We start from the raw sequence: 11,074 nt of genomic DNA, 5'->3' as shown, positions 1-11,074 counted from the left end.
CACAATGAATTTTGAGAATGTAGATTCAGTTTAAAAGGTACTTAGCGTTAAAACTTAATTTTGAAAAGATAGGAGTAAGAATTTGTTAATACAAAGAGGGAGTGACTAAATGTTTAATTTAGGTTATTTATTTTAGCTGGTCTTTAAGTCCAAGCATGAGGTTAAATAGATTTTAAGTTATCCAGATTGTTTTGTTAAGGTATCAGAGCCCTAAAGTATGAGCATGCTCAAACTTCAAATCTCCATTTCCTTCAGGGCTAATTCCATGTTTTTGTAAGTCTAGTAAATTTAGGGGAGCAAAGGATTTTGAAATTAGTTTTCCAAATATTTTTCAAAGGATTTTGAAAACTTTGAAATAAGTTTTTCAAGTATTTTTCAAAGGATTTTGAAATAAGTTTTTCAAATATTTTTCAAAGGATTTTGAAATAAGTTTTTCAAATATTTTTCAAAGGATTTTGAAAGTTTTTTTTCAAATAATTTTGAAATGAAGTTTAAAAAGATTTTTTTAAAGTGATTTTGAAAGTTTTTTCAAATAATTTTGAAATGAAGTTTAAAACGATTTTTTAAAGTGATTTTGAAAGTTTTTTCAAATCATTTTGAATTGAAGTTTAAAAAAAAATTTAAAATGATTTTGAAAGTTTTTTTAAATAATTTTGAAATGAAGTTTAAGAAGATTTTGAAGTTTTTTTTTCAAATAATTTTGAAATGAAGTTTAAAAAGATGTTTTAAAGTGATTTTGAAAGTTTTTTCAAATCATTTTGAATTGAAGTTTAAAAAGATTTTTAAAATGATTTTGAAAGTTTTTTCAAATCATTTTGAATTGAAGTTTAAAAAGATTTTTAAAATGATTTTGAAATGAAGTTTAAAAAGATTTTTAAAATAATTTTGAAATGAAGTTTAAGAAGATTTTGAAAGTTTTTTTCAAATAATTTTGAAATGAAGTTTAAAAAGATGTTTTAAAGTGATTTTGAAAGTTTTTTCAAATCATTTTGAATTGAAGTTTAAAAAGATTTTTAAAATGATTTTGAAAGTTTTTTCAAATCATTTTGAATTGAAGTTTAAAAAGATTTTTAAAATGATTCTGAAAGTTTTCAAATAATTTTGAAATGAAGTTTAAAAAGATTTTTAAAATGATTTTGAAAGTTTTTTTAAATAATTTTGAAATGAAGTTTAAGAAGATTTTGAAAGTTTTTTTAAAATAATTTTGAAATGAAGTTTAAAAAGATGTTTTAAAGTGATTTTGAAAGTTTTTTCAAATCATTTTGAATTGAAGTTTAAAAAGATTTTTAAAATGATTTTGAAAGTTTTTTTTTTCAAATAATTTTGAAATGAAGTTTAAAAAGATTTTTTAAAGTGATTTTGAAAGTTTTTTCAAATAATTTTGAAATGAAGTTTAAAAAGATTTTTTTAAGTGATTTTGAAAGTTTTTTCAAATCATTTTGAATTAAAGATTTTGAAAAGATTTTTAAATAATTTTGAAATTCATTTGAAAAGATTTTTAAATAATTTTGAAATTCATTTGAAAAGATTTTTCAAATAAATTTTTAAAAGAATTTTGAGCTTTGAATTAATTATCAGTTTGATTTTAATTACTTAGTCATCTCACCCGATCTAAATTTTCAATCAGGGAATCCTATAATTGTTGTGAGATGAATTGAGGTTCTATTTAAGAGTTTGGTTTAACTTTGTGTTAGATTCAGGTTTAGCTTTGGGTTCAACAAGTAAGCATTCTTTGGATAAACTTCTGGGCTATGGTGAGTCACGAGGAACTCATTAAAGTAACCATGCCTTCGAGATTTTCCAAATAGTCCTACCCATTGAACTTAATACTAAACCTTGGTCTAACTAGTTAGGATCCATTTAAGGGTAGCTTCGGTCAGTTCCACTTGGCCAAATGCACCAGGTCGAAGTCATATCTTCCTAGACATGCGATGCCCAAGCTTCCCTAACGTACTATCATCCAAAAATTTCACCAGTACTGTGGGTCAAGTTAAACCTAGCCCATTTTGATCTAACCTTAATTACCCTGTCGGGTAGTCTACTCTCGTTTACCCATTTCGGGTAGATTAAGTTGGGTTACCTTGTCGGGTAGTTCAGTTGGGGGTGCCAACGAGTCTGGATCCTCCATCTATTTTTATTTAACTTAAGTTGAAATTTACTTTTAATTTTGAATTAATTTCGAATTGAATTTCGAATTTAATTTAATTTTAAATTTTTAATTGAATTTTGAATTTTGAATTTGAATTTGAATTATGTTCTTAATATTGTTTTTCTATCAGCTCCCCCTGGATCATAGCCTCGAAATGGTCTATCAAGGTAATAGACTTGATCCTTGGGGACCCAATAGTGACCAGTTCCAACTTGATTAACCAAGTTGGATTTTGGCACCCATGCTTGGAGAATTTTTCTATTATTTCTATTAACTAGCGATAAGTATGATTTGTATTTTATTTTAGTTTTAAATCCAAGTCCAGTTTTATTGTAAACGACTCGCTGTTTTCCAAGAATCAGATCCAGATTCTTGGAACCCAAGGTGAACCGTTCCAATGTGTTCTTGAGTTCTTTAATTTGAGCTTTCAAATTGGAATTTTCTTCCTCAAGTTGTTAGACTTGAGTTGAACTTTCAATTTGAACTGACTCAGTTAAAGAGCTCGAGTCAGTCGCTTCCTTAAGGGTTGTTACCTCCTTTTGGAGCGACTTAACCCGGACGTTGGATTTAACCAACTTTTTTAGCAAGTAAGGGACTATATTTTTTAAATCGTCTAATTGAGTTTCGACGAGTAAGGCACTTACAGTGGGGTTAGGTCCTTCGGAAACGAATGCGGATTCGTGGCTTCGCTCGGACTCTGTTTCTGATTCGCTCTCGATTTCTGAATCAGACTCGAACTCGGACTCTGTTTCAACAACATGTGCTAGTACTGGTAGAGCAAGGAGGCTTGCTTGTTCTTCTTCATTGGATTCAGATTCGTCTGATGACTCGGACCATGTTGCCTTTAACACTTTCTTCGTCTTTTTCTTTCTAGCTTCCTCTGTCTTGCTTGTACCTGCAACCAATGTAATACCTTCCTCGACCGAAGTAGTATCATACTGTTCATCTAATTCAAATAAATCGTCTATTAAATTATGCTTACTTACTTGGGTACCTTCTGTTGGTGCGGGTAACACAAACGGTCTAACCCAGGTTTTGATGAATGACAAATAGGTTAAGTTAGTTGTGTTGTTGTCTGACACTTTGATCAAGTGTGCAGGAAAAGTCCAGCTAGGTCGACGGGCTGACCGGATAGCTGGCGAGAAGTCCAAGCGGGTCGACGGGCTGACCGGACGCTTGGCGAGAAGTCCAGCTAGGTCGACGGGCTGACCGGATAGCTGGCGAGAAGTCCAAGCGGGTCGACGGGCTGACCGGACGCTTGGCAAGAAGTCCAGACGGGTCGACGGGCTGACCGGACGTCCGGCAGGTAAGTGAGGTAAGTCACTGGAGGGGAGTGACTGTGAGGACGCGTTCCCGGGAAGGGGACATTAGGCGTCGATCCGGCTTAGATCCATTTCGGATATCTAAGTCGAGATCGTGACTAGATTTCGGTCTCGGAAAGACGGAATCTAAGTCATACTCTTGTTGTTAATTTTTATTACTTAGCGTATCTATAAAAATGTGCTTACAATCTGTGCTGCAGGGTTTTATTTTGCCTCGGACTAACACTGTTTTGCAGGTAGGGAACAGTGAGGGTTCGGGCGCCCGGGATGGTTCTGGGCGCCCGGAAGTCCGGGCGCCTGGAAGGGATCCAGGCGCCCGGAGGCAAGTTTTATCCCCAGAGCGACGTTGACACTTGGAGCATGCTGGTTGGGAGTGTTAAGTCACATTCCAGGCGCCCGGAAGGGATCCAGGCACCCGGAGCAGCATATAAAAGAAACCCCAGGCAGGAGCTTCAAGACATCTGTTTTCTGAGAACTCTGAGTTCAATCACTCTGCTACTCTGCGCTCCAACGACGTTCACAAAGCTCCGACGGCTCACTCCGGTTTTCTGTTAATTCATTATTTGTCGGTATAGCTTTGTTCTTCTTTCATTAGCAATATTTGTACGTAAATTGTAATTATCCGAATTGCTAGTGAATTGCCCAACGAAAGTACTCAAGGAGTACGGGCCTTCGAGTAGGAGTCGTCACAGGCTCCGAACGAAGTAAAAATCAACCGTTTTCATCTCTTTACTTCCTTACTTTTCCGCTGCGTTTTAACTCGAGATTTTTGAATCGATATTCACCCCCCCTCTATCGAATCTAACGGTCCTACAAGTGGTATCAGAGCAGGTACCGCTCTGATTTGGTGCAACCACCAATCAGAAAAAGAGGGGGCCTTTCGTTTTTTCCCTCCAAAACTGGTTTTGAAAAATACATCGTCATCTTTTCACTATTATTTAGTATCGACAAAATATTACATTTTCAAAAATTTGAGATAATATTTTTTATTAATATTTTATTATTTAAAAAAAAAATTTGTAGTGAAATATTATTTTTTTCCAGCACTGCTAATCCAAGACCAAGTCTTAGGATTTTGTCTTTGTTTCATTGTGTGCAAGAACAATGTCTTTTCAAGAAGGATGGAACCCCAATGAACCACCACCATACGATGAAGATTTCAACTACTGGAGGCGAAGAATGGAATGCTTCTTAGGAAGCGTAGATATCGATTATATGCTAATATTGAAAAAACCTTCTCAGAACTCGGAGCTGAATAAAAACGTAAGTAAAATTATTTATAATATTTTACCTAACAATATTATATGCAGACTAGAAAAATACAAGAATGCATATGAGCTATGGACCCAGTTGATCAAGCTTCACGAGACGCCAATGGAGCTAGAAGATCAAGTTAAAGTCGAATCCGGACTCGAGTCAGATCCAATGGAGAAGCCTGCTGAATTAGGGGTTGCGCTCAAGGTTAGTAATAATTACCAAAACACCCTTGCTAGTAGTAGTTTAAAATATGTGCATGTTAATTTGGATATGTCTGAAAGTATATGTGAAAATAGTATACATGACAATACTTGCGAAAATACCCCTAGGATATTTTCTGATAAAATAAATATAATTAATTTAGAAAATACAGAAAATCTAAAAATAAACAATAAATCTAAAAATTCGAATTTAAACCTAAACAAATTTGAAAATTCGAACAAAAAGGATGACAAGGTCAATATTAATCTAGACATAATTAATAAATTATTTAATAATCTAGACAATATCAATCTGGAAAATTCTATCCAAACCCAAGATAATTTAATTAACAAAAAATTAAATTTTAATGATAAGACTTATTTAATAAATTCCACTAATTATATCAACTTAAAAGGTAAAGAAAATATAAGGATAAAATCAAACACTTTGATAAAATCAAACACTTTGATAAAATCAAAACGAAAGTTAACAAACTTAAAATTAAATGTTAAAGATAACATATTAAACAAAAATAATCTAGAAAATTTAAAATTAACAATTAATAAAAAGTTAAAAGATAAACCTTTAAAGAAATATAATTCAAACAATTTAATTAACTCAAAAATAAATAAAAACCTAAACTTTAAAAATAAGCTATTAAAGAAAGATAATTCAATTAACCCAATAAAATTGAAAGAAAATTTAAATGTTAAATATACTCTTTTAAAGAAAGATAATTTGACCAATTTAATTAATTCAAAATTAAAAACTTAAATTTAAATTACAAATTAAACATTAAAACTTAACTAAAAGCAACTCCAATTATACAAGAAATCTTAAAAAGAAAAATCAATAATTTAAGGGGAGGCTTCATAATAGCTGGCACCTCCAAAAATAACTTACCCGACAGGGTAACCCAAATAAACTAACCCGGCAGGGTAATTAGGATTAGTTAAAAAGGGACCCAGTTTAACTTGAATCACGGTACGGGTAAAGTTTTTGGATGATAGTACGTTAGGGAAGCTTGGGCATCGCATGTCTAGAAAGATATGACTTCGATCTGGTGCATTTGGCCAAGTGGAACTGACCGAAGCAACCCTTAAACAGAACCTAACTAGTTAGACCAAGGTTTAGTACTAAGCTCCATGGATAGGACTATTCGGAAAACCTCGAAAGGTTGGTTACTTCTAATGACGTCCAAGTGACTCGCCAAGCTTAGAAGTTTATCCGAAGAATGCCTATTTGTTGATACCAAAGCTAAACCTGAATCTAACACAAGTTAAATCAAACTCTATAATTAAATCTAATTCATCTCACAAAATTGTAGGATTCCCTGATTGAAAATATAGATCAGGTGAGATGACTAAGGACCTAAAAGAAATTAATTAAATTAATTAAATTAAATTAAATTAAAATTAAATCAATTAAATTAAAATAACATTTTCTTTAATTTAAAAATTTATTTTAAAAATTAAATTTAATTTTCTTTTACTTACAAATTTATTTTAAAAATTAAACTTAAATTATCTTAATCTAAAAATTATTTTAAAAATTCTTTTAAAAACTTATTTTATAAATTATTTTAAAAATTCTTTTTAAAACTTTTAAAACTTATTTTAAAAACAAAAAAAAAATCATTCTAAAAATTCTCAAAAAATTACTTTTTCAATAATAATAAAAAAAAACTATTAAAAATTATGATTTAGATTTTAGGCATATTTTTAACATTAAACATTATTGTAACCTCAAACATTATTTTAACTTTAAAATTAAAGTTAAAACTTAACATTAAAACTTTAAAGTTAATTTAGGTTTAAGACTTAAACATAATTTACAATTAAAATCAAACTTAAATTGCCTTCAAAAACTATTTTAAGAATAAACTTAAAACTAAATAACATTAAATAATTAAATTCAAAATTACATTGAAATATGTTGTTAACAAATAATTAAAATTTGATTAACTTAAGATTATAAACTAAGTTAAATACTTAATAAGTGAATAATTGAAATAAGAACTTAAAAAATTAACTTACACCAAATAGTTAATTAATTATTAATTTAACTCAATAAATCTTAATTTTAACATTAATTAAAATCCTAATTTCACTACAAATTAAATCATAAGTTATCCTTATTAACTATTAATTCAAATTGAACTTTAACTATGTTTAATAACTTTAATAAATTGTACTTCAAATCACTACTAACTTTAAACTAAGTTAATCCAACTTAAAAGGAAGTAAATGAAAAAAATCGAATTATAACTAATACTTTTATTAACCAATTCAATTAATTAATACAAAGGTTAACTCATTTTACATAAATATTAAATTATTAAAAATTAATCAATAAATTATTGATAATGGTTAACTGTTATTGAATTAATAAATTCTTTTCGTATTTAACCTTAAGCTTAAAAGTCTGAATCTAAAATTAATTATTGATTAATCAAACTCAAATAAACAATTATGGGGATAATAAAATAAGGAAGATTAATAAATTAAGGGAGAGTAATAAATAAGGAGGATTAATAAATTAAAGGAGTATCAAATTAAGGGGGAGGTTTATTTTTTAATTATCTCCTGAAGTGTTATTTTTTAATCTTCTCTTTAAAATCTCTCTAGAAAATTCTACCTCAATTTAAAAAATAAATATATATCTACTTTGAATATTTTTAGCAAATATTTTCAAATTTTATGTCTGGTTCAGGGGGAGGAATTAATTAAAAATTTCCCTTTATATAAAATATTTTAAATTTTGTTTGAAAAATGTTTTCTTAAACCTACTTTTGAAAACTAACTCTTATAAAACTAAGTTGTTTTTAAGAATTGGGTTTTACTTTTTATTGAAAATTGATTTTGAAAATTAGATTTAACTTAGTTTTGAAAATTGTGGAAATTAGATTTTTCAAAACTTAAGTTTACAAACTAAGCTTCTCAAAATCATTTTTTTAATTTTGAAAATCAAAGTTTAAAAATTAATTTTCAAAATCAACTTGCTTAAAATTGTGAAATTTCTTAAATCAACTCAAAATTGTTTCTTTTAATCACAAACTTTTTATCCATTTTTCTTAGTTTTTTAAAACTCAACTTTTCAAATATTTTAAACAATGGTTTTGAAACTAGTACTTTTGAACTTTAAAATTTTGATTTTTGAAAATTAGATTTAATTATTTTACTTTATCAAAATTAGTTCTACCAAACTCCTTTGAAAACTAAAAGTAAAGTTCAAAATCAATATTTACAAACTGAAATTTGATTTGCAAAAACTCAAGTGTTAAAAATTATGAAAGTTAGATTTTTTTCAAACTTAAATCACTGTCAAAACTTAAGTTTAAAATTAAATCGTTTACAAACTTAGTGTTGAAAAATAAATTTTTCAAACTTAGTTTTGGAATTCTGGTTTTTGAAAACTTGTGTTTGAAAATGAAACTATCTAAACTTAGCTAGCTTTCTAAAAGCTAAAAGCTAATGCTTTAAACAAATTTTTCAAAAGCTTAAACTCCCCCAAGTCAACTTGACTATTTTTTAACTTGCTGTTAAAAATTGTACTTTTATCAGTATCTTTGAATTTTTGAACTAAACTTTTTATTACTCTACACTATGCTTGTTTACCCCTGCTTACTTTTTGATGAATGCCAAAGGAGGAGAAGGGTTAGGTGGTTAAGTTAGCTAAACCAATTTGAAAACACAAACTGACTTTAAAATCACACAAATGCATATTGTTTCGTACATATGCTTTCACTAACTTAACCAGGTTGTCATTCCATCAAAAAGGGGAAGATTGTTGGTGCGGGTAACACAAACGGTCTAACCCAGGTTTTGATGAATGACAAATAGGTTAAGTTAGTTGTGTTGTTGTCTGACACTTTGATCAAGTGTGCAGGAAAAGTCCAGCTAGGTCGACGGACTGACCGGATAGCTGGCGAGAAGTCCAAGCGGGTCGACGGGCTGACCGGACGCTTGGCGAGAAGTCCAACTAGGTCGACGGGCTGACCGGATAGCTGGCGAGAAGTCCAAGCGGGTCGACGGGCTGACCGGACGCTTGGCGAGAAGTCCAGACGGGTCGACGTGCTGACCGGACGTCTGGCAGGTAAGTGGGGTAAGTCACTGGAGGGGAGTGACTGTGAGGACGCGTTCCCGGGAAGGGCACATTAGGCGTCGATCCGGCTTAGATCCATTTCGGATATCTAAGTCGAGATCGTGACTAGATTCCGGTCTCGGAAAGACGGAATCTAAGTCATACTCTTGTTGTTAATTTTTATTACTTAGCGTATCTATAAAAATGTGCTTACAATCTGTGCTGCAGGGTTTTATTTTGCCTCGGACTAACACTGTTTTGCAGGTAGGGAACAGTGAGGGTCCGGGCGCCTGGGATGGTTCTGGGCGCCCGGAGGCAAGTTTTATCCCCAGAGCGACGTTGACACTTGGAGCATGCTGGTTGGGAGTGTTACGTCACATTCCAGGCGCCCGGAAGGGATCCAGGCGCCCGGAGCAGCATATAAAAGAAGCCCCAGGCAGGAGCTTCAAGACATCTGTTTTCTGAGAACTCTGAGTTCAATCACTCTGCTACTCTGCGCTCCAACGACGTTCACAAAGCTCCGACGACTCACTCCGGTTTTCTGTTAATTCATTATTTGTCGGTATAGCTTTGTTCTTCTTTCATTAGCAATATTTGTACGTAAATTGTAATTATCCGAATTGCTAGTGAATTGCCCAACGAAAGTACTCAAGGAGTACGGGCCTTCGAGTAGGAGTCGTCACAGGCTCCGAACGAAGTAAAAATCAACCGTGTTCATCTCTTTACTTCCTTACTTTTCCGCTACGTTTTAACTCGAGATTTTCGAATCGATATTCACCCCCCCCCTCTATCGAATCTAACGGTCCTACACCTTCGTGTAACTGAATCAGATTCTCCCACAGCGCCCTGGCGCTTGAGAATGGGCCGGCGCGATTCAGCTCCTTATTCGTTAAGCCGCACTGAAGTGTATACGTTGCTTTTGCGTTTGCTTCTACCTTTTTGATAAGGTTCGCGTCCCAGTTCTCGAACGGTAGTGGCATGCCGGCGCCGTCAGTTGGTATTTCGAGCCCGGTCTTGGTGATCATCCAGACATCGAACTCGGTTTGTAGGTACGACTCCATTCGACCTTTCCAGTAGCCGAAGTCTTCGCCGGAGAAGAGCGGTGGTCGAGTGGTGCTATAGCCTTCTTGGAGAGCCATTGAATCTTGCACGAAAAAATGAGCAAAAAACTTGTCCCAGGACTTAATCCTGGATTAGTAGTGTGGTAGAAGGATAGAAAAAGAAATTTACGAGTTTCAAGAAAAAATAATAAAATAATAATAAAATATTATTAAAAAATATTTAAAAATATTATTTCAAATTTTGTCAAATTTAATATTTTATCAATACTAATAAATCGTGAAAGGATGAAAATGTATTTTTCGAAAATAATTTTGGAGGGAAAAAATGAAAGGCGTAAGGTTTTATTTTTACCATATAAACACGACAAAGCCACAAAAAAAATGCTTGAATGGTGGTTGCACCAGTTCAAAGCGACCCCGCTCTGATACCAATTGTTGGATCGAGACGCGCTAGAGGGGGGGTGAATAGCGCTCGTGGCTATTTGTTCGATTATCGGAAAACTATCGAAGTAATTAAAATGCAGCGGAAAAATAAACACAAAGACACAAAGGGATTTACTTCGTTCGGAGCCTAAGGCGACTCCTACTCGAAGGCCCGCGATCCTTGATCGCTTCCGGTGGGCAACAACTATAAGCTCGATAAGAATTACAGATTATAAAATGTAACAGCAATTAGAATAACTTTGTACCGACAACTTAAAGAAGAGAAAAACGAAGCTCCGGGTCGTCGGAATGTTGCAACAGCACTTCGGAATGACTTTGTTAGCAGCACGTTGAAGAAGGAAAGCTCAGAACTTTATTTTTGAGATGCTGGTCGAAACCCCCTTATAAAGGGTGTTCAAGGCGCCTTGAATCCCTTGGAGGCGCCTTATACCCTGCTCAAGGCGCCTTCCAAGGCGCCTTATACTCCCTTCAAGGCGCCTTATACTCCCTTCAAGGCGCCTTCGATGAACTTTCGCAGCCAGCTCAGCTTTTGCACCCGAGGCGCCTCCAAGCTCCAT

This window comes from Zingiber officinale, chromosome 2A, assembly GCF_018446385.1.
Source record: "Zingiber officinale cultivar Zhangliang chromosome 2A, Zo_v1.1, whole genome shotgun sequence".
NCBI lineage: Eukaryota > Viridiplantae > Streptophyta > Magnoliopsida > Zingiberales > Zingiberaceae > Zingiber > Zingiber officinale.
This window is presented reverse-complemented; position numbering follows the sequence as displayed.